This window comes from Grampus griseus, assembly GCF_964374135.1.
Source record: "Grampus griseus genome assembly, chromosome: 16".
In the NCBI taxonomy this organism is placed as follows: domain Eukaryota; kingdom Metazoa; phylum Chordata; class Mammalia; order Artiodactyla; family Delphinidae; genus Grampus; species Grampus griseus.
Window position 1 is genome coordinate 54327142 of NC_139010.1, and position 21436 is coordinate 54348577.

Consider the following 21436-nt stretch of genomic DNA (forward strand, 5'->3'; position numbering starts at 1 on the left):
TGGATGGACCCTGAGGGTATTATGCTAAGTGAAATAAGTCAGAGAAAGACAAGTGCCATATAATCTCATTTATATGTGGAATCTAAAACAGAAAACAACAAAAAAAACCCCAAACAACTAAACTCCTGGATACAGAGAACAGTTTGGTGGTTACCAGAGGTGGGGGCTCAGGTAGGGCAAAATGTGTGAAGTGGTCAAAGGGTACAAACCTTAAGTTATAAAATAAAAAAGTCATGGGGATGTACTGTACAGCATGGTGACTATACATGCCGCGGAGAAACTAAGCCCGTGCTCTACCGCTACTGAGGCCTGCGCGCCTAGAGCCCGTGCTCCGCAACAAGAGAAGCCACTGCACTCAGAAGCCCGCGCACCGCAACGAAGAGTAGCCCCCGCTCGCCGCAGCTAGAGAAAGCCCACACGCAGCAACGAAGACCCAACGCAGCCAAAAATAAATAAAATTATTTTTAAAAATAATAATACTGTATTGCATATCTGAAAGCTGCTAAGAGAGTAAGTCTTTAAGTTTTCATTATGGGGAAAAAAATTCTGTAACTATGTATGGGGACGGATGTTAACTAGACTTATTGTGGTGATCATTTTGCAATACATACAAATACCAAATCATTATGTTGTACACCGAAAACTAATATAATGTTGTATGTCAACATACCTAAAAAATACAATATAGAAACATAATTTCTTTTTTATTGAGGTGAAATTTAGCAACAGGGAATTGTACATATCTTAACTGTACAATTTGATGAGTTTTGATCAATGCTAACACCCATGTAACAACGATTCGATCAAAATATAGAACATTATCATTACCCCTGTAAGTCCCCTTATGTCCGATCCAGTCCATCAATGTCCATAATTGTCCTAAAACAATACTTTTCTATTTCTATAGATTAATTTTTCCCTTCCTTGAAATTCATATACCTGTGTGTAATAACATAGTTTGCCAGTTTCATGGCAGCAAGGGGCAGTACCTACACCCTGGAGCCTGCTGAAATTATTCAAACAGCTAATCTTAAGCTTACTAATCATACCTACCCTGTCTCGCTCATTCCTTCCCACTAAAACCAGGATAAAGGCTTTCGCCCATGCTTTCCCTTCACCCCCCTTCTGCCTCCTGACCAACCAGGGAGCGTCCACATGTGGCCCCGCCTGGTGTGCTGTGCCTCCTGTATCTAGCGAGCTGTGGGCAACAATTTCTTCCTTCATGACAGCCATTTCTGTGTCTGCGTGTCTTACCATACCTGATTAAAACAAATCCCAGGTACGTTTTATTTTTTTATTTTTATTTTAATTGTTTTAGTGAAACAAGTAAAGTGTTTATTAGGAGGGAAAAATCAGGTACACTTTAATGTAAGTAGTTTTTACAAACAAATTCAGGTTTTCTACCTATAAATTCATATCTTTTGTGAAGAAGGAAAATTTTACTTCTTCTTTTTCAATGTTCTTTTCTGTTTTCTTTTTTTTTTTTTTTTTTGCCATACTTCTCTTACTAAATCCACTATCTAACGTTGAGTAGAGGTGATGAGTGCTTGCCTTGTTCTCCCTAGTGTGGGGAAATGTTTCCATGTTTCACTGATAAAGACAGTGCTAACTCAAGACTCCTTACAGATGTACTTTATCAATGGAGGAGCTTTCCCTCTATTCCAATTTTGCTGGGGGTTTTTTCCATAATGATGGTAATGATTTTCTTCCAAATTTCCCCAAATCTATTGAGGTGAATTTTTGTTTTATCTTTTTTACTTAGTTAACAAGAGTGGACTTAAAATTTGTGTTTTATTTTAAAGGTTATATTGCAGTGTCTGTGGCTCTGGACCAGACTCAGGGCTGTTGATTGTAGCATGGGACTGGCCTGGGCCTGAGACTCAAGACACTTTGCCCAAATATCTGAGACTTCAGTTGTGTGCTCTGCTTCCACACCCGTCCACGTGCCAGCCCTGGGGATACACCTGACTCTGTGTCAGCCCTGCTACTGGGCAGAGCTGCCTCCATACCACGTCCTCCAGTACCAAGGCCCCCACCCAAGCTCTTGGGGCAAGATCCCACTGAGGACATCAGCACGTGAAGCCTAAAGACACCATTTTGAAGAGGGAATTATATTGGGATAGGTCCATCTTTCCAGTATAATTGAGTTGGGGCAGAGGCAGGAAGTGATAGCCTGAGGCTACCTCCCTCTTCATGAACACCTACAATTAATGCAGTCCCTTCCAGAGCTCCCCACAGCCAGAGGGCACTCGACATGGATGGGTCCAGTCCTGCTGGGCTCCCACTCCACAGACTGCCCTCTCCACTCAGTCACCACACACTAGTCATTTAAAAATTCAACCATAATTTACTGAAACCAAGAAGCAATTTTCAGCTCTTTCTTGTAACACTGGTAGATAGAAACATTAACAGAGAAAAGTATTTTTTAATTTCGTGTCTTTGTGGATTAAACTGCTCACAGATATTGTATTGTTTAAACAAAAATGAACTGACTCATCAAAGAAATATCTACTGCTTGTTATTTCTAGATGTACGATAAAATGGGAATGACTTAAACTGAATAGATCCTGATACATTAGTATCAGGATGAAAGAAAGTAAAACCACTTGCCAAAAGTGAGCTTTGTATTCTAAAACTAAATACACGCATAGTTCCAAAATATTTTCAGGAAAATAAGAAACTCAGTGACATAAAAGTCTACCAGTGTATTAGGATTTTTATGACTCATGTCATGAGGGAGGCCACAGGTAACACACTTCAAATTTCAGAATGGCAGTGTCCAGGGAAAAAAGCCAGGCCATGGTGGACAAAAAGGCAGACAAAAACCCCTTGGTAGGATATGATTCAGAGGGGTGTATGTAGGCTTCCTGGGGTGGTGGTGAATATCCTCTTGCCAGGAGCTCTCCCCTTAGACTCACAGTAAACATGGGCTGGGGAACGGAGCTGCAGGGGGAGGTCAGCCTGGCACTCAGGGGGAGGGTTTGAGGAAAGGGGAGCAGCACCCATGCACAGAGATTGGGGAGCAAATGGTCCTTGCCAGATGCTCCTTTGGGATCATCAGATGTCCAAGGAACCACTTCTAGGAGCTCAAGTTTAATCACAGGGTTTTTCTTTGTCTCAGGTTTGCAACCTCTTCTCTGCAGATGATGAAGTTTCATTCAGTTCCCTCCAAAACTCTCCTGAGGTTTTAGTTCCACGGACAGGCTGCCTCTGTGAAGAAGAAGCGATTCTTGCCAGCTTTTTTTTGAGATCTTTGAATTGTTTCCTGTAGGTCTTGAGCTCATCATTTTCATGCATCATTAGGTCATTTGCTTCAGAACTTCCCATTTCTTGCTGCCAAGTTACGATCTGCCATGACAGGTCATTCTAAGTTGCTCTTCTTGTCTCTGTTGAAGCTCAGTCATTTCGTTTCCTCCCTCCTTAGGATGTTGATCTGCCCATTTGACTGAAGATTCTTCAGTCTGGACGCCTTCATGAGGATCTGTCAGGTGGGCTTTTCCTTCTCTCTTTTAGCCATGTTGGTGTAGGATAGATCGTTCTTGCTATTTTCAATGTTTGAATATGCATTTGACTTTGGAGCATCCCGCAGAGACATGACTGGACTCTACACTCAGGCTCACAGTGTAGACCTTGAGCCTTTTTCGCAGTCGCCCACAGTAGTTTTAATTGTGATTTAGCTTTTTCCACTTTTTTTGATAGAATTGGTTTCATCTCCCAGAGGCTAGATCTTTTTTTTTTTTTTTTTCCTCAGGAACAGATATCAACCATTCTTGGTGTGAATAGTGAGGATTTTCTTTCCCCCCATGTTTTATTACAACACATATGATGTTCCTCATCATAGGGTTGAACAAGTCCAGGTCACCAGACTTTTCTGCATTTGCATCCTCTTCCTTCACAGGATGAAACTTGTCAGGAGCATTAAATTTTGCTACAGCTTGTGCTGAACTGCTGACTGGCAGATTCCTTGTTTCCCTGTAGAGAAAGCCGTTCTTTGACTACCTGAAAAATTCTGCCTAAACTCAAGAGAGCTATGAACACCTGACCCATCCCAGCACACTCCACCGTCTCCCACTGATATCCAGGGACAGCGAGCCTGGGTGTCTCACTGTCAGTGCATTCTGCCAGGAAACTCTTCAGCATTTGCCACAATTGCTCCAGGTCCACATTCCTACTAGGATGTGGTTCCTCCACAGTGGCGCCTGAAGCAGAGTCCCCTATACAGCTACTCCCATGGCCAGCTGGACCACACCACATTGTGGAGATCACCGAGCTGGGTTCTGCCCAGAATCACTCCTGTGACAGGTAACTGGGCAGACCATGCCTGCAGAAGGTTGAGTGAGCAGTACCAAAGCAATGAAAACTCACAGACCCTCCACCCTGCCCTTGACATTTTCTTTTCTCTACTTACACTTCTCCCTCTGTGGCCCCAGCAGGCCCATCCAATCCTCTAGGCATGCTGTACCCTCAGCCTGGAAAGATCTTCCTCCCATTGCCAATGTGGGGTCACACCCCTTCTTTAGCAATTGTGTTCACTTGCTCCTATGTCCTCAGTGCTCAGGGCAGGGCCTGACTGGGATTAGGGGCCCAGTACTCCATGCATTTTTGTGAGAGGAATACATGAATGAGCATTTGAATGAATGCAGGAAGGAGAAAGCCATCCTTCGCCATCACTGGAGATTCATACCTCATGTTCTGCTGACCCATCAGGCAGTTAAAACTCTGGTCGATGTAGAAAGAAGGAGTGATACAATTAAAAATGTCAAACAAATGTTAATAACAGATGACCATGTAATGTTAATGAAAATTCACCATTTTGGACTATAAAAGACTAGAGTCCAAAAGGACTATAGTCCTATAAAGGACTATAAAAGATCCTCAGCTTAAAAAAAATTAAATAGTGTAATGGATTTCCTGTAATCCAATTTCAGGATAATTAAAAACAAAGTGTGAAGTAAATGAAACAACTGCTTGGAGATTTCAGAACTCTCCTAAGTAATCTTTGGATCAGGGACTTCCCTGATCCAGTGGTTAAAACTCTGCGCTTCCACTGCCGTGGACCTGGGTTCAATCCCTGGTCGGGGAACTAAGGTCTCACAAGCCACGTGGCCAAGAAAAACAATCTTTGGATCAAAGAAGGCACCAAAAACAATATTCCACAATACTTTTAAAATCCTAACAACAGATATACCAACAATACGTAGAATAGAGATAATATTATTCAATGAAGAAAATTCATACCATATAATACTTCTGAACACTTAGGACAAACATGTGAAAATGAATCAAACAATGAATAATGTAGCTTAAAAAGCTAGAAATTGAAAAGGAAATACAAAGAAGGCAGAGCAACAAAAATAAGAAGTTTTAGCATAAAGTATTTTAGAGCTCTGAAAATCGGAACACTTGATAGGAAAATATAAGAACTGCTTATAGGGTGGCTATTTTTCTTCTCCCTGAGGATGTCCAGTGCACTCTGTGGACTCCGTAGAAGCTTCCCGCAAGTACAGCTTAAAACTCCACTGGAAAAGTACATACTCCTGTACTAGTGAATATAACAAAAGAGAAACAGATTCACAAACATAGAGAACAAACTAGTGGTTACCAGTGGAGAGGGAAGGGGGAAGGAGTAAGGTAATATAAAGGTACAGGATTAAGAGGTACAAACTATTATGTATAAAATAAGCTACAAGGATATACTGTACAACACAGGGAATACAGCCAATATTTTATAATAACTATAAATGGAGTATAACCTTTAAAAATTGTGAATCACTGTATTTTATACTTAACATATAATATTGTACATCAACTATACTTCAATAAAAAACTACATATGATGATATCTTTATAGAATATGCCTTTGTATAAGCATTACTATTAGTGATCTAGTAATGTATATAATTCCAGTGACATTTAGATCCTCATGACCACTAAGTGCTGTTTCCTGTTCAGGTCTGCATGTTGCATTGGTTCTGGGCCATGAGTCTGTTCAGTGAAGTCCCTGTCTTCCATCTTCCACTGAATCCACACCTTTTGTTTTGTCAAAATCTCCCTTCCTTGCTGTGCATACTTCATTCCATTATTTCTGACAATGACAGAACAAAGAAAGCAACCAAAGCAGATGTATCTGGAGGTGACTGGGAGGTGGGGGAAGTCATGGTTTCTCAAGCTCTGCCCCCTGAGATTAGCCCTTCCATTAGTTACCTGAGCCAGTTTCACCTCTGCAGTGATGGAGGGGGAGAATCCCTATCTTTTACGTCCTGAGAACCCACGACCGTTTTATCCTTGCAGTCAAGTAACGAACATCTATTTAGTGTGAAACTTGTTATTCTGTAGACATTCACGAGGTGTATGTTCAGAGAAACTAATGTTTTGGGGGTTTGGTTTTGTTTTCCTAAAATTGTTCTTGAGGCAGCTGTGGTGTAAGCCACAGTGTACCACAATGGGCATTAGAGGATATTATTTCAAATCCCAGTTTTGTCATTTATTAGCTGTGTGACACTGGCCGGACCTCCTGTTCTCTGAATTTCCCTTTCCCCATCTGAAAAATAAAAATTAAAAATTTCTTCTTCTAGTGTTTTTTCTGAGGGGAGGGGGAGAGTTTAATGGTAAAATGTGTGTAAATTTACTTAGCTATTTCCTTGATACATGTTTGGACCTTCAAAATGTATGAGTTATGTTAGCTGGTTTATGTTTGGGAAGCTATAATGTTAGTATGGAACTCTAAAATATCTCAAAAGGCTTTCATTTTCAAGGACAAAGTATATTAATGTTTGATAAAGCATTAAAGGATATACTTTTTTTTTTTTAACATACAAGGTCATAAAGTCCTCAAAGTCATAAATTCTTAACTGGTTACTAATCTGAGAATCCAGAATGTTGAGCAACTTTTTGATCATATCATTTACTTCACTGGTTGTCAACCACCTGGAGTGTTTAAAAAAAATTACCAGTACCTGGGCTCCACCCCAGACCTCTTAAACTGGAATGCCCAGGTGGGGCATTGAAAAAAAGGGCAAGAGCAAAGAACGCCATATTTTAATTATCACAAGGCTAAAGTTCCTTCAAAAGAGAAATTAAAGTAGACCTAGCTGATTGTTCAATTTATGAGTCAGAGGCACAGGCTGAATTAGCAGGGACTGTTATAAAAGCTTTAGATTTCAGGCTCCCAGCTGTCTGAGTAAGAAGAGAAGGTTCCAGTGGATCCGGCTGTGGTCCTGGTCCTCTGTCTCTCTCTCTCCTGTCTGCTTCTCCTCTCTGGAAACAGAGCTCTGGGAAAGGGCAGCTCCCGACTGGCCCCACTCCTCTCCCAATTCTTGGAAATATCCTACAGTTAGACGTTAAGGACATCAGCAAATCCTTCATCAATGTAAGTAGGTTTTATGTTCATCCAGTGGCTTGCAAAGGGAAAGTAAACGAACATCTACTTTTTTTTTTTTTTTTTTTGCGGTACACGGGCCTCTCACTGTTGTGGCCTCTCCCGTTCCGGTGCACAGTCTCCGGATGCACAGGCTCAGCGGCCGTGGCTCACGGGCCCAGCCGCTCTGCGGCATGTGGGATCTTCCCAGACCGGGGCACGAACCCATGTCCCCTACATCGGCAGGCAGACTCTCAACCACTGCGCCACCAGGGAAGCCCATGAACATCTACTTTTAAATAAAATATCTTCATTAAAATATATTAAAATACATTACAATATATTAAAATAAAATTATTAAAAGATATTATTTAAGGCAAACACTCGCTTGGAGTATTACTTTTGGTCTGTCATTGTCAATAACAGTGGAATGCATTTTGTGAGTAGAGAAACATTTAGGGCTTTGTATGGTTGAATCAAAATAATAACGTGACAAAAGACTGAAGTGTTTCTTCCCTTTGTTTCACCACCATTTGCTATGATTCTTGGCTGAAGGTAAATGGTAAGGGAAATGTTTTGTGATTAGAGATTTCATTCAAGAAGTCATCTATTATATAAACTGTGTTTTGTTCAGAATAGCTATGAAAATTGAACTTCTGTGAAGAAGCAAATTATGCCTGATGTTAAGGAAATAGCTTGGGAGCAGGACAAGTATGAGTGAATGAAAGAAAAAAGTAATGAGTCAGAGCCAGCTGGGTAGTAATAAAATCCTCTTGGATTCTGCACAAAGCTGCTGTCTGTGGCCAAGAATGATGCAGGATGGAAGAAACTGTTCTTCCATGAGCTGCTGCATGTCCTGGCACTGCCTTTGTGATGCTTGCTCTCTTTCTGTTAGTAATACTAGCGGATCTTAAACTGGGCTGGGCATTTGAATCATCTAGGGTGGTTTTAAAAAATATAGATTTCTAGTATTTATCACTACTGAGTCAGAATTCCCACGGGATGAGCTTTACAGGTGATTCTGAAGCAGTCAACTGGATATTGGTTCCAAGGTAGGCATTGGGGACTGATAAGTTTCTTAGGCATCAGAGGTCAACTAAGCTGTGCTGAAATTTGGGTCTTCTCCTTAATAAACATTCTCCAAAGACACACAGATGGCCAGTAGGCACATGAAAAGATGCTTAACATCACCAATTATTAGAGAAGTGCAAATAAAAACTACAATGAGGTACCACCTCACATCGGTCAGAACGGCCATCATTAAAAAGTCTACAAATAACAAATGCTGGAGAGGGTGTGGAGAAGAGAGAACCCTCCTATACTGTTGGTAGGAATGTAAGTTGGTGCAGCTACTAAGGAAAACAGTATGGAAGTTCCTCAGAAAACTAAAAATAGAATTACCATATGATCCAGCAATCCCATTCCTGGGCATATACCCAGACAAAACTATAGTTCAAAAAGATACATGCACCCCTATGTTCACAGCAGCACTATTCACAATAGCCAAAACATGGAAACAACCTAAATGTCCATCAACAGATGAATGGATAAAGATGTGGTACATATATATAATGGAATACTACTCAACCATAAAAAAGAACAAAATAATGCCATCTGCAGTAACATGGATGCAACTAGAGATTATCATACTAAGTGAAGTAAGTCAGAAAGAGAAAGACAAACACCATATGTTATCACTTATTTGTGGAATCTAAAATGGCACAAATGAACCTATCTAGAAAACGGAAACAGACTCACAGGCACAGAGATCAGCCTTGTGGTTGCCAAGGGGGAGCTGGGGGGAGGGAGAGGGATGGACTGGGAGTTTGGGGTTGGTAGATGCAAACTATTACATTTAGAATGGATATATAACAAGGTCCTACCATATAGCACAGGGAACTATATCCAATCTCCTGGGATAAACCATAATGGAAAAGAATATTTAAAAAAAGTATATATGTGTAAAACTGAGTCACTGTACTGTACAGCAGAGATTGGCACACCATTATAGTTGAAGTAAATCAACTATACTTCAATAAAAAAAATTGGGGTCTTCTATTTATTAACTGTGAGACACTGGAAATAAACAGGACAGCCTTTGAACCTTAATCTCTTTATCTATAAAACAGGGTAAATAAATCTAGCTCAAAGTTTTGATATGATGATTAGTAATAATCTGAGTACCAAGTACCCAGGCCATGGCCCGGCACATCAGAAGTGATATAATAATCACCATCATAGTTAGTCTTTTAAAACATTTTTATTGAAGTATAGTTGATTTACAATATTGCGTTAGTTTCAGGTGTACAGCATAGTGATTCAGTTTGTTTTTGCAGATTATATTCCATTATATGTTATCACAAGATATTTTTTAAATGAAAATAATGTGGAGCTTTGTTATTTAAAGAAAAACATCTGGACACACACACATACTCTTAAAGGCTTTCAGGGTGTTGGGAGTGAGGTTTAGAACATAAACATTTTACTAAAATTCTCCAGGTGGTTCTTGATATGAATTACATTATAAATTTGAAGATCAATTATATATTGTAGATACTAAAATTTTTAAAGTCATGACATTTATGAAGGACTACTGGCAGGAACAATATGGATATGTCCATTACCTTTAGCTAATGGTACCCATTTACTAAGAAACAATAGGCTCAGCAACTCATCTCAAACATAAAGAACCAGTTTCGGTCTGATATGATACGGTACTACTTTGAATCTGTTAGTAGTACCATCTTCGTAGAATACAGGCTTCCAAGATGTTTGTTAGCACACTTTAAAATTACTCTGCCATCATTAGACATCAATTTTGAAATCATAGCAATCCGTGACTTACTTATTTCAGGTAGGTCAGATGATGACCATTCTATTCTAGCTTTTTGAATTTGTAAGGGGGAAAACACCTCGTCATGCACCTTTCCCCAGCACATCAAATTTCAAATTGAAAATGTGACCTGCTACAGTAATGCGCTTGCTAGTACTACACACCTTGTACAAAGAAAAACAGAGGCAAGATAGGTATGGAAAGAGAAAAACTTCTTTTGTTGGCCCTCAAACTGAGTGAAGTTTTGAAATGTAGCGATGATCTCTGACATTTATAATGGATACCTGTATGTTCATTGTTACTGTGTAAATAAAATTGCTGCTGTGAAGTGACATTAAAGTTTGTCAATAAATGAGTTCTTCTTAACTTTACTCCCAGACGAAGGTTTGGATAAACTATGGCTTTCTAACATTTAAATCTACTTTGGAACATAGCAATACAGCTTACACTGTACAAAAGTTTTATGGCTTTTTTTCCCTGTTAGATTTTTCCTAATTGACTCGAGCATTATTACATCTCCATTTTTGCATATGAAGATAGTGACTTGCTCCAAGTAATCCCCAGGTAGTAAATGGCTAGAATTTGAACTCTAAAGCCATGCTTTGCTGCCTGTAAGATTTTCTAGAACAAATCTGATTGTAAACCATTTTGTGTTCGTGTTTCACTTGATCCTCAGGGGAAACAGGGGTGCTATCACCTTGATTTTTCAGGTTTTAGAAACATTTCTGGAGGATCAAATTGCCTAGTGAATGTAGAGCTTAATTTAACTAAGTCTTGATTCCAAATACTTTAAATTTGACCTGAAATTTCTTTATCCCTTTTATCTTTTGATATACTCATATGATTATCCTCTATTTTATCTTGTTGGTTACTTAACTTTTCAGTTCATCTCAAGTTGCAATCTGCCTGGGGGCAGAATTTGAAACTTTAAAAACTAAAAGCCTATAAATTTATAAAACATTGATACCTTTTTTACTAAGTAAAAAAAAACAAATAAACAAGGCTGTGAGTAAATTTAATTCTATGGAACACAGGCAAGGGACTGGAAAACTGAATTAGAAACTTCCTGAAAAGTCAAGTACTGATTTTTGTTCTTTTTTTTTTTCCAAAGGAAACTTTCTACCGTAATTTCTAATGTCAAATATGGCTTCCTCTAACTTTTCTCCTTTTCAAAGAACTGTACTAGCTTCCTTAACAACAAAAAAATCCAGTGAGATATTCACCTGATATAAAAGTACCCACAATTTCTTTTTTTTTTTTTTTTGGCCACGCTGCTTGGCATGTGGGATCTTAGTTCCCCAACCAGGGATGGAACCCGTGTCCCCTGCAGGGTAAGCACGGAGCCTCAACCACTGGACCGTCAGGGAAGTCCCCCCCTTAAAATTTCTTATACTACCTGTTTTTCATTGTTATTCCTTGTCTTCAAAAGAACAAGAAGGACAGGATAGGAAAGATAGCACTTAGTTTTTCATGGAGAATAATTATGAAAAGAGATTAACCCCGGAAATCATGCCTTTCTGTGGTAGCCCTTAATGTTTAAGGACCAGGAAATGAAATATCCCACTATTACACAAACAGAACCAACTTATATAAATAATGAAATCACTCACGCTGTGAGGCCTGGAGTATACTGCATTCTCTGTTGTTTGATTTGCATAAGCGAAGATTATACATTCGTATGTCTTGAGAATGAATGATGGATAAATTTGAACCACCAGAAGGATTTTTCATCATAGCTGAAGCCATTTTATAATGTAGAAATTCCTTTTTCCTATTTTAAGTAACGAAAGTCCATTCTTGAGAATATGTTGTCCAACAACTAAAACACTCTCAGGATCCGTTACTTGCTTGTGATTTATACTGACTCCGCCTTCCGTTATCATCCGATACCCTCCAGGACCGTCTGAAACGGCGTTTGCTTTGCAGCATGTATTATGCAGGACGCTTATTCCAGGGTTCACCTGGTATAAAAACTCGGCCAAACTCACGCCACCTGGGTCTTCAGCCGAGTGTGCACGCTGGGCCGGTTCAGCAGCATGGCCGCGCGGAAGTGGCCGCCCGCTGCCGCTAAGAAGTCCACCAGGTGCTGCTTCTGATAGCACGCCGAGCTGTCCAGCACCGCGCAGCTGTCCCGCGTCAGCCAGTTAGTGAGCAGCTGCTGGTGATCAGCAGCCTAGAGCGCCCGGCGTAGGGCGCGCACGTTGTTTTGCACGTGCTTTGCGTCCAGGGCCTTGTGCGCGCAGGTACCGGCGCTGCCGTCTCCCAGGCGCGCGGTGGCACCTCCCACCGACGCGCTCGCTTTGTGGCCCTATCGGTGGAAGTGAAACAGACCCAACAGTGCCAGCAGATGCCACAAAGGAAGCGAGTCATGGGGTCGAAGGTGCAGTAGATGGTCTGGGGAAAGTTGCCCGCCATACCACCGTCCAAGAGCTCTGGGAGCCCTGTCTTCGTGCCCCTCTCTGGGAAGAACTCCTTGAACAGACCCGGAGCCTTCGGCACCTCCAGCAACCCCCGAGCGCCCGAGTTGGCCTCACGCAGTACCAGGGGAAGACTCTTGACCCGCCTGTGGTACCAAACCACCACCTCGGGAAGTATACCGCGATTTGGGTGCCGCCATCTTCCTTCCTGGTGACCTAGTACAAGAAAGTGAGTATAATTCCCCGTGCTATACAGTAAATCCTTGTTGCTTATCTAGTTTATGTATATTAGTTTGTATCTGTTAATCCCATACCCCTAATTTGTTCCCCCCCACCTTAGTAACCGTACAGTTGTTTTCTGTGTCTGTGAGTCTTTTTCTCTTTTGTATATAAATTCATTATTATTAATTATTATTATTGGTGGTATGCGGGCCTCTCACTGTTGTGGCCTCTGCCGTTGCGGAGCACAGGCTCCGGACGCGCAGGCTCAGCGGCCATGGCTCACGGGCCCAGCCGCTCCGCGGCATGTGGGATCTTCCTGGATCGGGGCACGAACCCGTGTCCCCTGCATCAACAGGCGGGCTCTCAACCACTGCGCCACCAGGGAGGCCCTGTATTATTTTTTAGAGTTGACATATAAGTGATATGATGTAGTATTTTTCTTTATCTGACTTATTTCACTAAGCATATTATCCTCTAGGCCCATCCAAGTTGCTACAAATGGCAACATTTCACTTTTTAAAAATATATATTTATTTTTTTATTGGTCTTTTTTTAATGGCTGAGTAATATTCCATTGTATAAATACACCACATCTTTTTAAGCCAGTTGTCTGTTGATGGGCACTTGGGTTGCTTCCATGACTTGGCTATTGTAAATGGTGCTCCTGTGAACACTGGGGTGCATTATCTTTTCGAATTAGAGTTTTTGTTTTTTTCTGGGTAAATACCCAGGAATGGAATTGCTGGATCATATAGTAACTCTATTTTTAGTTTTTAAAGGAGTCGCTACTGTTCTCCATAGTGGCTGCACCAATTTATATTCCTGCAGCCAGTGTAGGAGGGTTCCCTTTTCTGCACACCCTCTTCAGCATTTATTATTTGTAGACTTTTGTTGATAACCGTTTTGACTGGTGTGAAGTGGTACCTCATCGTGGTTTTGATTTGCATTTGTCTAATAGGTAGTGATGTTGAGCAGCTTTTTATATGCCTGTTGGCCATCTGTATGTTGTCTTTGTAGAAATGTCTATTTAGGTCTTCTGCTTTATTATGTTGAGATATGTTCCCTCTACAACCACTTTGGTGAGAGTTTTTTTTTTAATCATGAATGGATGTTGAATTATCATCATACATATATAAGATCCAGAAATCTTTGAAGTTATGTGTGGCAGAATAAAACATCAACAACATGATGTTGATAACAATCTTAATCATGAGCAAAATAGACCAAATTGTGACTTCTTTTGCTAATATACATTTTCCAGCTCTCAAAAAAGTGTATGGCCCTGTGTTCACTGGGTATTTTGGCTTGAAGCCCACCATAGTGTTGCATGGTTACAAAGCAGTGAAAGAAGCCCTGATTGATCTGTGAGAAGAGTTTTCTGGAAGAGGCAGTCTCCCTGTGTCTCAAAGAGTTAATAAAGGACATGGTAGGTGTGCGTGTGCGCATCTTCCGCATTGGTAGTGAGGGTGGGGAGGATGGAAAAGAGGAATTTGAAGAGCCCCCCAGCAGAGCTGGGTCCATCTGCCAGGCTGCCAAGTGTCAGCTCACTCCTCCTTCCCTAGGGCCTCCCTCCTAGTTTCTGTTTCTCCTCCTGGTAGGAATCCTCTTTAGCAATGGAAAGAGATGGAAGGAGATCTGGCGCATCTCCCTCATGACACTGTGGAATTCGGGGTGGGGAAGAAGAGCATTGAGGACCGAGTTCAAGAGGAAACCCACTGCCTTGTGGAGGAGTTGAGAAAAACCAGTGGTGGGTGATGCTACGCTCTGTCACTCTCACCTTAACAGACTGCTGTCTTCTCCAGTGACATCCTAGGAAACATTTCAGGGACAGCCACATCTTTCATATGGGTCATGGTTGTCAGCCCTCCTGTGGAGCGGGGAGAGAGAGGAGAGAGCCTAGAGGGCTTTTGTGTATCTGTGCTTGTTGTGTGTGTACACCCACTGTGGTGCATATAGTGTGGATTAAAGGTCATTTAATCCTATCCTGTCCTGAACTTTTTGTTTTCAAATCATTAGGTCATGAAGGTGGAAGGTTTTGAGTCTCGTTTTTTTCTGGCATTAGAGAATAATGTTTTTTCCCATAGTGTAAATGTGGGTTATGTATTCCAGAACATTTCATCAAGTGGACATGGTGGGAATGACCTCATCACACCCTTATGGAGCGTGAAACAAATGACATGTGCTTTCACTTAACTGGCCTATATTTGTATGGTCGCCTCAGGCACATGTCTGAGGGTTTCTTCTGAGACCCATTGCCTACTGTTCTGGCCAGTAATGATAATTGTCTATAGTTTTAATTGCTTAGGCATCCCTTAGTGCAGACCTCATCAATTGTGATTTCCTTATAAATAACTGTTTTAAAATTAGCAGCTTCATTTACTTAATGTTGCTCCCTATTTAGTGTTGTTTTATATATTTTAAGAAATAGGTGCTGTGGCTTAATCCTGAACATTACACAAATACCAGGTTATAAAATGATCTATTTAAACAGATTTCAGCTATTATTAATAACTCATTACCCTGCCTTCCCTATTAGTTTCTTCTGTTTTCAGCTTTCTTTATACTTCCCTCCCCCATTATTGATATAATAATCATGTTTTTTCTTTTCTCTACTTTATGATACTTTGACATTTTGGGGGACTTGCAGACCCAGGGAGCAACTGCCTCTCCCAGGGTTAGCTAATTCTGAGATAGAGCATCGCATCTTGTGTGTGAGCACTCCTTTGATTTTCAAACTAGCCTGTCCAAAGCCGATACCCCCAGGAAACCTGCTTTATGGAACCCTCACACGCCAAGCCAATATTCTCCCTGCCCTAAATCAACCCAGGGCCAGTTACAGGACAGCTAGGGACCACCCCTGGGGCCTAGAGCCCTCTGAAATTACCCAAACTATCCAGTCTTAAACTTACTGAGCATACCTACCCAGCCTTGCTCATTTCTTCCATGAAAACCCCAGTAAAGGCTTTGGCCCATGCTCTCCCCTTGTTCCTTCTGCCTCTTGACTGACCTTGGTGCTTCCCCATGTGGCCTTGTGTAGGGTGCCCCCTCCTCTTGGGAAGTATGAGTAATAAACTACCTTATCATCTCCTGATCTGTTGGCTTTACCATCTGAATAAAAGTAAAACCCAAGTACATTTTAAAACAATTGGATGGTAATTGGTAATTTTTTACCAATTTTGGTACTTTGGTAATATTTTACCCCTTCCTGTCAGCTGTACTGACCTATGAAGTGCTTGTTAAGATGGATCTTATTTTCCGTCTGAATTCCAAATTACCCTGCTTTGTAAGTCTCTCTCTCAAGTGAAAGGAAAGATTAAAAATCAGATTTTAGCTGTCACACACACAGAAATCTTAAGGCCTTCTCAAATTATCCCCTACCTTCTAAAGTAAAAGTTTTTCTGCAAGCTTAGTGTCTTGGCATGACACTAAGAACCATGCCTTGGTTCAGCTGAAAAGGAGCCTGGCATACGAGCACTTAACTAAATAGGTTCCTATTACTTAATTCCCTATCATTTCATCACAACACTTTGATTCAAGTCACCCTTAACTACATGTATGATGTGATTTGGTTTTTTTGCATATAAAGTTTATCTATCATCCGATTATAGCAATTTCATGTAAATATTGACCACTAAAAAAGAAAACTACTTTTCCTCTGCTTTAATTTATTTGTCTGTAAAATGATGGACTTCATCTAAATTCAAATTAAAAAATTTGTAACAACATATGGTATTCCGTTGATGGCTATATGTAGCAATATCCCAGAATTCCACAAGAGGGCGAGTTCTGTCCAAATAAATTAAATGTGAGGCCTGATTGGTGATGAGGGACACTATTTCTTAGAGCAGGATGTTCCTCCCCACACCTCCTCTCCATACTGCAATAAAGAAACAAAAGGACTCCATTTCTCAATTTAATCTTTCTTGTTTGCCCTGTGATTTGTTTGAAATGCAGAATTCTTGCCTATTTTTATTTTAGGCAAACAAATCTATCTTACAATTCATGTTCATTTGTGTTAGTTTTCTTCTCGTACAACATGGACAGCTTTTGCTTTTTTTTCTTTGTACCATCAAACACCTGACTTTTTCCATAATCTTTCTCTCTTTAATCTTTTCCTTTCCTGATTGTACAAGTTGTTCCTTCGGCTATTTACTATATATAAAACGTTTCCAGGTTCCTAACTATTGCTTCCTTCCTACCTCAGTGCTTAATTGTCTACAAGTTTACCAGACAGACGTGATTTTGCACTGATAGATAACCTGAATTATTGTCTTAAAAAACTGACCCTTAAAATTTTTTCTGTTCTTTCGCTCTTCAAAATAACCAGCACCTTGACTTAAGGCAGTGATGTAAATGGAGTATTTGGAGACCTATTATTAAACAAACTAGGATGGCATGGTCAATTCATGTTTGGTTTTTTTTAACATCTTTATTGGAGTATAATTGCTTTACAATGGTGTGTTAGTTTCTGCTTTATAACGAAGTGAATCAGTTATACATATACATATGTTCCCATATCTCTTCCCTCTTGCGTCTCCCTCCCTCCCACCCTCCCTATCCCACCCCTCTAGGTGGTCACAAACCACGGAGCTGATCTCCCTTTGCTATGCGGCTGCTTCCCACTAGCTATCTATTTCATATTTGGTAGTGTATATATGTCCATGTCACTCTCTCACTTTGTCCCAGCTTACCCTTCCCCCTCCCTGAATCCTCAAGTCCATTCTCTAGTAGGTCTGCATCTTTATTCCTGTCTTGTCCCTAGGTTCTTCTGACCATTTTTTTTCTTTTTCTTTTTTTTTTAGATTCCATATATATGTGTTGGCATATGGTATTTGTTTTTCTCTTTCTGACTTACTTCACTCTGTATGACAGACTCTAGGTCCATCCACCTCACTACAAATAACTCAATTTCGTTTCTTTTTATGGCTGAGTAATATTCCATTGTATATATGTGCCACATCTTCTTTATCCATTCATCTGTCGATGGACACTTAGATTGCTTCCATGTCCTGGCTATTGTAAATAGAGCTGCAGTGAACATTGTGGTACATGACTTTTTTTAAATTTTATTTTATTTTTATTTTTGGCTGCGTTGGATCTTCGTTGCTGCGTGTGGGCTTTCTCTAGTTGCGGCGAGCGGGGGCTACTCTTGGTTGTGGTGCGCGGGCTTCTGAGTGCGGTGGCTTCTCTTGTTGTGGAGCACGGGCTCTAGGCGTGCAGGCTCAGTAGTTGTGACACATGGGCTCAGTAGTTGTGGCTCACGGGCTCTAGAGCACAGGCTCAGTAGTTGTAGCACATGGGCTTAGTTGCTCCACGGCATGTGGGATCTTCCTAGACCAGGACTCGAACCCATGTCCCCTGCATTGGCATTCGGATTCTTAGCTGCTGCGCCACCAGGGAAGCCCCACATGACTCTTTTTGTATGATGGTTTTCTCAGGGTATATGCCCAGTAGTGGGATTGCTGGGTCATATGGTAGTTCTATTTTTAGTTTTTTAAGGAACCTCCATACTGTTCTCCATAGTGGCTGTATCAGTTTACATTCCCACCAACAGTTCAAGAGGGTTCCCTTTTCTCCACACCCTCTCCAGCATTTATTGTTTGTAGATTTTTTGATGATGGCCATTCTGACCGGTGTGAGATGATATCTCATTGTAGTTTTGATTTGCATTTCTCTAATGATTAATGATGTTGAACATTCTTTCATGTGTTTGTTGCCAATCTGTATATCTTCTTTGGAGAAATGTCTGTTTAGGTCTTCTGCCCATTTTTGGATTGGGTTGTTTGTTTTTTTGATATTGAGCTGCATGAGTTGCTTGTACGTTTTGGAGATTAATCCTTTGTCAGTTGCTTCATTTGCAAATATTTTCTCCCATTCTGAGGGTTGTCTTTTCGTCTTGTTTATTGTTTCCTTTGCTGTGCAAAAGCTTTTAAGTTTCATTAGGTCCCATTTGTTTATTTTTGTTTTTATTTCCATTTCTCTAGGAGGTGGGTCAAAAAGGATCTTGCTGTGATTTATGTCGTAGAGTGTTCTGCCTGTTTTCCTCTAAGAGTTTTATAGTGTCTGGCCTTACATTTAGGTCTTTAATCCATTTTGTCAATTCATGTTTAAGGAACAGTGATGTGTTGATTTTAAGCATGCTTAAATTTTTGCTGATAGGGAAATTTCTAGGTAGATATTGCTTCAGAGATTCTAAAATTATCTGTTATCCACAACAGAGTTTTATATTTATATCTTAATAGTGTTTTATAAATCTTTTCAATTCTTTAGGGTCACCCTGTGACCCCACTTTCATCCTGGGCTGTGCTCCCTGCAATGTGATCTGCTCCATTATTTTCCAGAATCGTTTTGATTATACAGATCAGAATTTTCTTAACTTGCTAGGAAACTTTAATGAAAACCTCAGGATTTATGCGCTCCCCATGGATCCAGGTGAGGTCAGGATCCTCTCTTCCTGAGAAATCGTTTATGCTCTTTTCTCTGACAAGTCCAAAATTCTATATGGACCAAGCCATGAAGTGAATGTTTGAAAACTGGACATTTTGGATATTACAACGTGGTAACTCTGGGAATCAGATTCTCCCCTCTCTTTGGCTTTTTTTTTTTTTTTTTTTTTGCTTGCTCCAGTTTTTTTTTGTTTCTTAATTTCCTGACCAGGGATCAGACCCCTTCGCCCTGCAGTAGAAGCGTGGAGTCTTAACCACTGGACTGCCAGGGAAGTCCCTGTAGTTTTTTGTTTGTTTGTTTCTTTTATTTTATTTTATTTTTGCCTTCCACAAGGTGTAGCTATTTGTTTATTTAGTGACTTTTCTAAACTATTTTTGCAAAGTCTCTTTTTTTTTTTTTTTTGCCTTGTGTGGTCACTGGAATCTGTTCCTTTAGCTTACGTCCAGCTAGTGTTTGGAGAGAGATGTTCTTTTTTTTAGGAGTGATAGATCTTTCTTTTGCTTTTCTTTTTGTTTCATTCTTTTAAATTGAATGAAAGGGTCTTTAAATTCTGTATTGCTTTACAATTTTCAAAAGTTTCACACACATGATTTCATATAATCCCGTAATAACCCTTTTTCCCTCACTACCCCTATACTGCCCCTCCCTCCTTCCCTCTCCCTTCTGATAACCACTAGTTTGTTCTCTATCTGGAGTCTACGGATATTGATATCTTTGAATGTGAGGAGGCAAAAAGAAAAAAAAAGATGAAAAGAAAGAGATGGGGAGAGAGAGAGAGAAAGGAAGAGAGGAAGGGGGGAGAGAGGGAGGGAGGGAGGAAATAACTCTTCCAGATTGGCTCTGTGCATGTGTGTAGCTTTCTAAATTTTTCAGTATACAGGAGTGCTTTTGAATGTCCTAATTTCCCAAAGGCACTCCCTCTGCAGCTTTTCTTCCTGGAGTTTGATGCTCTGTTGTATGCCTTAACTGTAATATTTTGCCCCAGGTGGCTGTGGGCTGTTCATTAATCTTGCAAGGTTTTTGAGACATCCCTGCTGCATTTCCACTCTAGGTTAGATGAAACAAAAACAAGTGCCTGTGTCAGTCTGTCAGGTGGCCCCAGACAGGTTAGAACACAGAAACACAGTCTTCGTGACTGAGGTCTGCTCTGGTCCCTCTGGAACCAGGAATCAGGCTCCCACACCACAATCTGCCCTTGTTAAGACCACTGCCAAGCCAAGGATGGAAGTGGGACAAGGGCAAAAAAAAAAAAAAAAAAGGAAAAAGAAAAAACAAGCCACAGATCTTTGCTGCCATTTTTTAAGTAGATTCTGACAGTTTCTGCTTGATTTTCTGACATTTTTGTAGAGGGATAGGCCTTTAGAACTGTCTACTGCATCAGTTTTGCTGATGTTATGCTGTAAGTGAGTGTTTGAACACAGCAGTCCTGCCTTACTGTCATAGAGTGAACATCTGGGAAAGGTGGCTGAGCCTTTATTTTACGAAGAAAAGAAATGCCTGAGTATAAAGCTGGAATTCAGGCCTTGTTGGCTCCCTGGCCAGTGGTTTTTCCACTACCCCCCAAAGCCCAGTTTCCATAGACTACTTTGGTGACTGCCCAAAAGGATGGCCATAGCACTCAGTGGACATCCAGGTCCTTGCTGAAAGGTTTCCATTACCCACAAGGCTTATCCTCAAATATGTAGTGATTTCTTCATCACGTTACTTAGCAGAAATATCCTAATTTAGGAAGGAAGAGACTATCTCTTTCAAGGAGGGACAATGTTTATGAACAGAGGTGCTGCCAGGGAACACTGACTAGGGCAGGGGTGTTTGTTGCTTCAGTTGGGATCTTAGCTGACAGCGTAATTGGGCTTGGGATGACAAAATGATTGGTTCTATGGTGTATGAATCATAAACAGACACCACAGTTTTGCCCTGTGCTGAGCTGATATGTCCTGTCCTCTGCCTAAATAAAATCACATGATATTAGAAAAGTCACTTACCTGCTCTGGTGCACAGCTGCTTTATCCCTAAAATGCTGAGGTGGGTTTCATGCCATTTTTGCACCCCTCTGGGTTATAATATAGCGATTCTATTTCTGAGGCTGCTTGATAGTAGCAGAAATAGCAGGGAGTGGGTTTGTGCTCAGTATCAGGTTACGCAAAATTCCTTAACCTC

At 40.7% G+C, this 21436-nt stretch overlaps 1 pseudogene across 1 annotated transcript in view; it reads left to right on the plus strand.

Moving 5' to 3' along the window:
* The first annotated feature begins 4317 nt into the window (after positions 1 to 4317).
* The window catches only part of LOC309834294 (cytochrome P450 2C18-like), a 41405-nt pseudogene continuing 24286 nt past the window's right edge, over positions 4318 to 21436 (plus strand). The window contains exons 1-5 of the transcript in view: positions 4318 to 4330; positions 7186 to 7373; positions 14091 to 14255; positions 14428 to 14576; positions 19100 to 19261. The product of the transcript in view is annotated as a cytochrome P450 2C18-like (transcript). The remainder of the gene's footprint in view (positions 4331 to 7185; positions 7374 to 14090; positions 14256 to 14427; positions 14577 to 19099; positions 19262 to 21436) is intronic.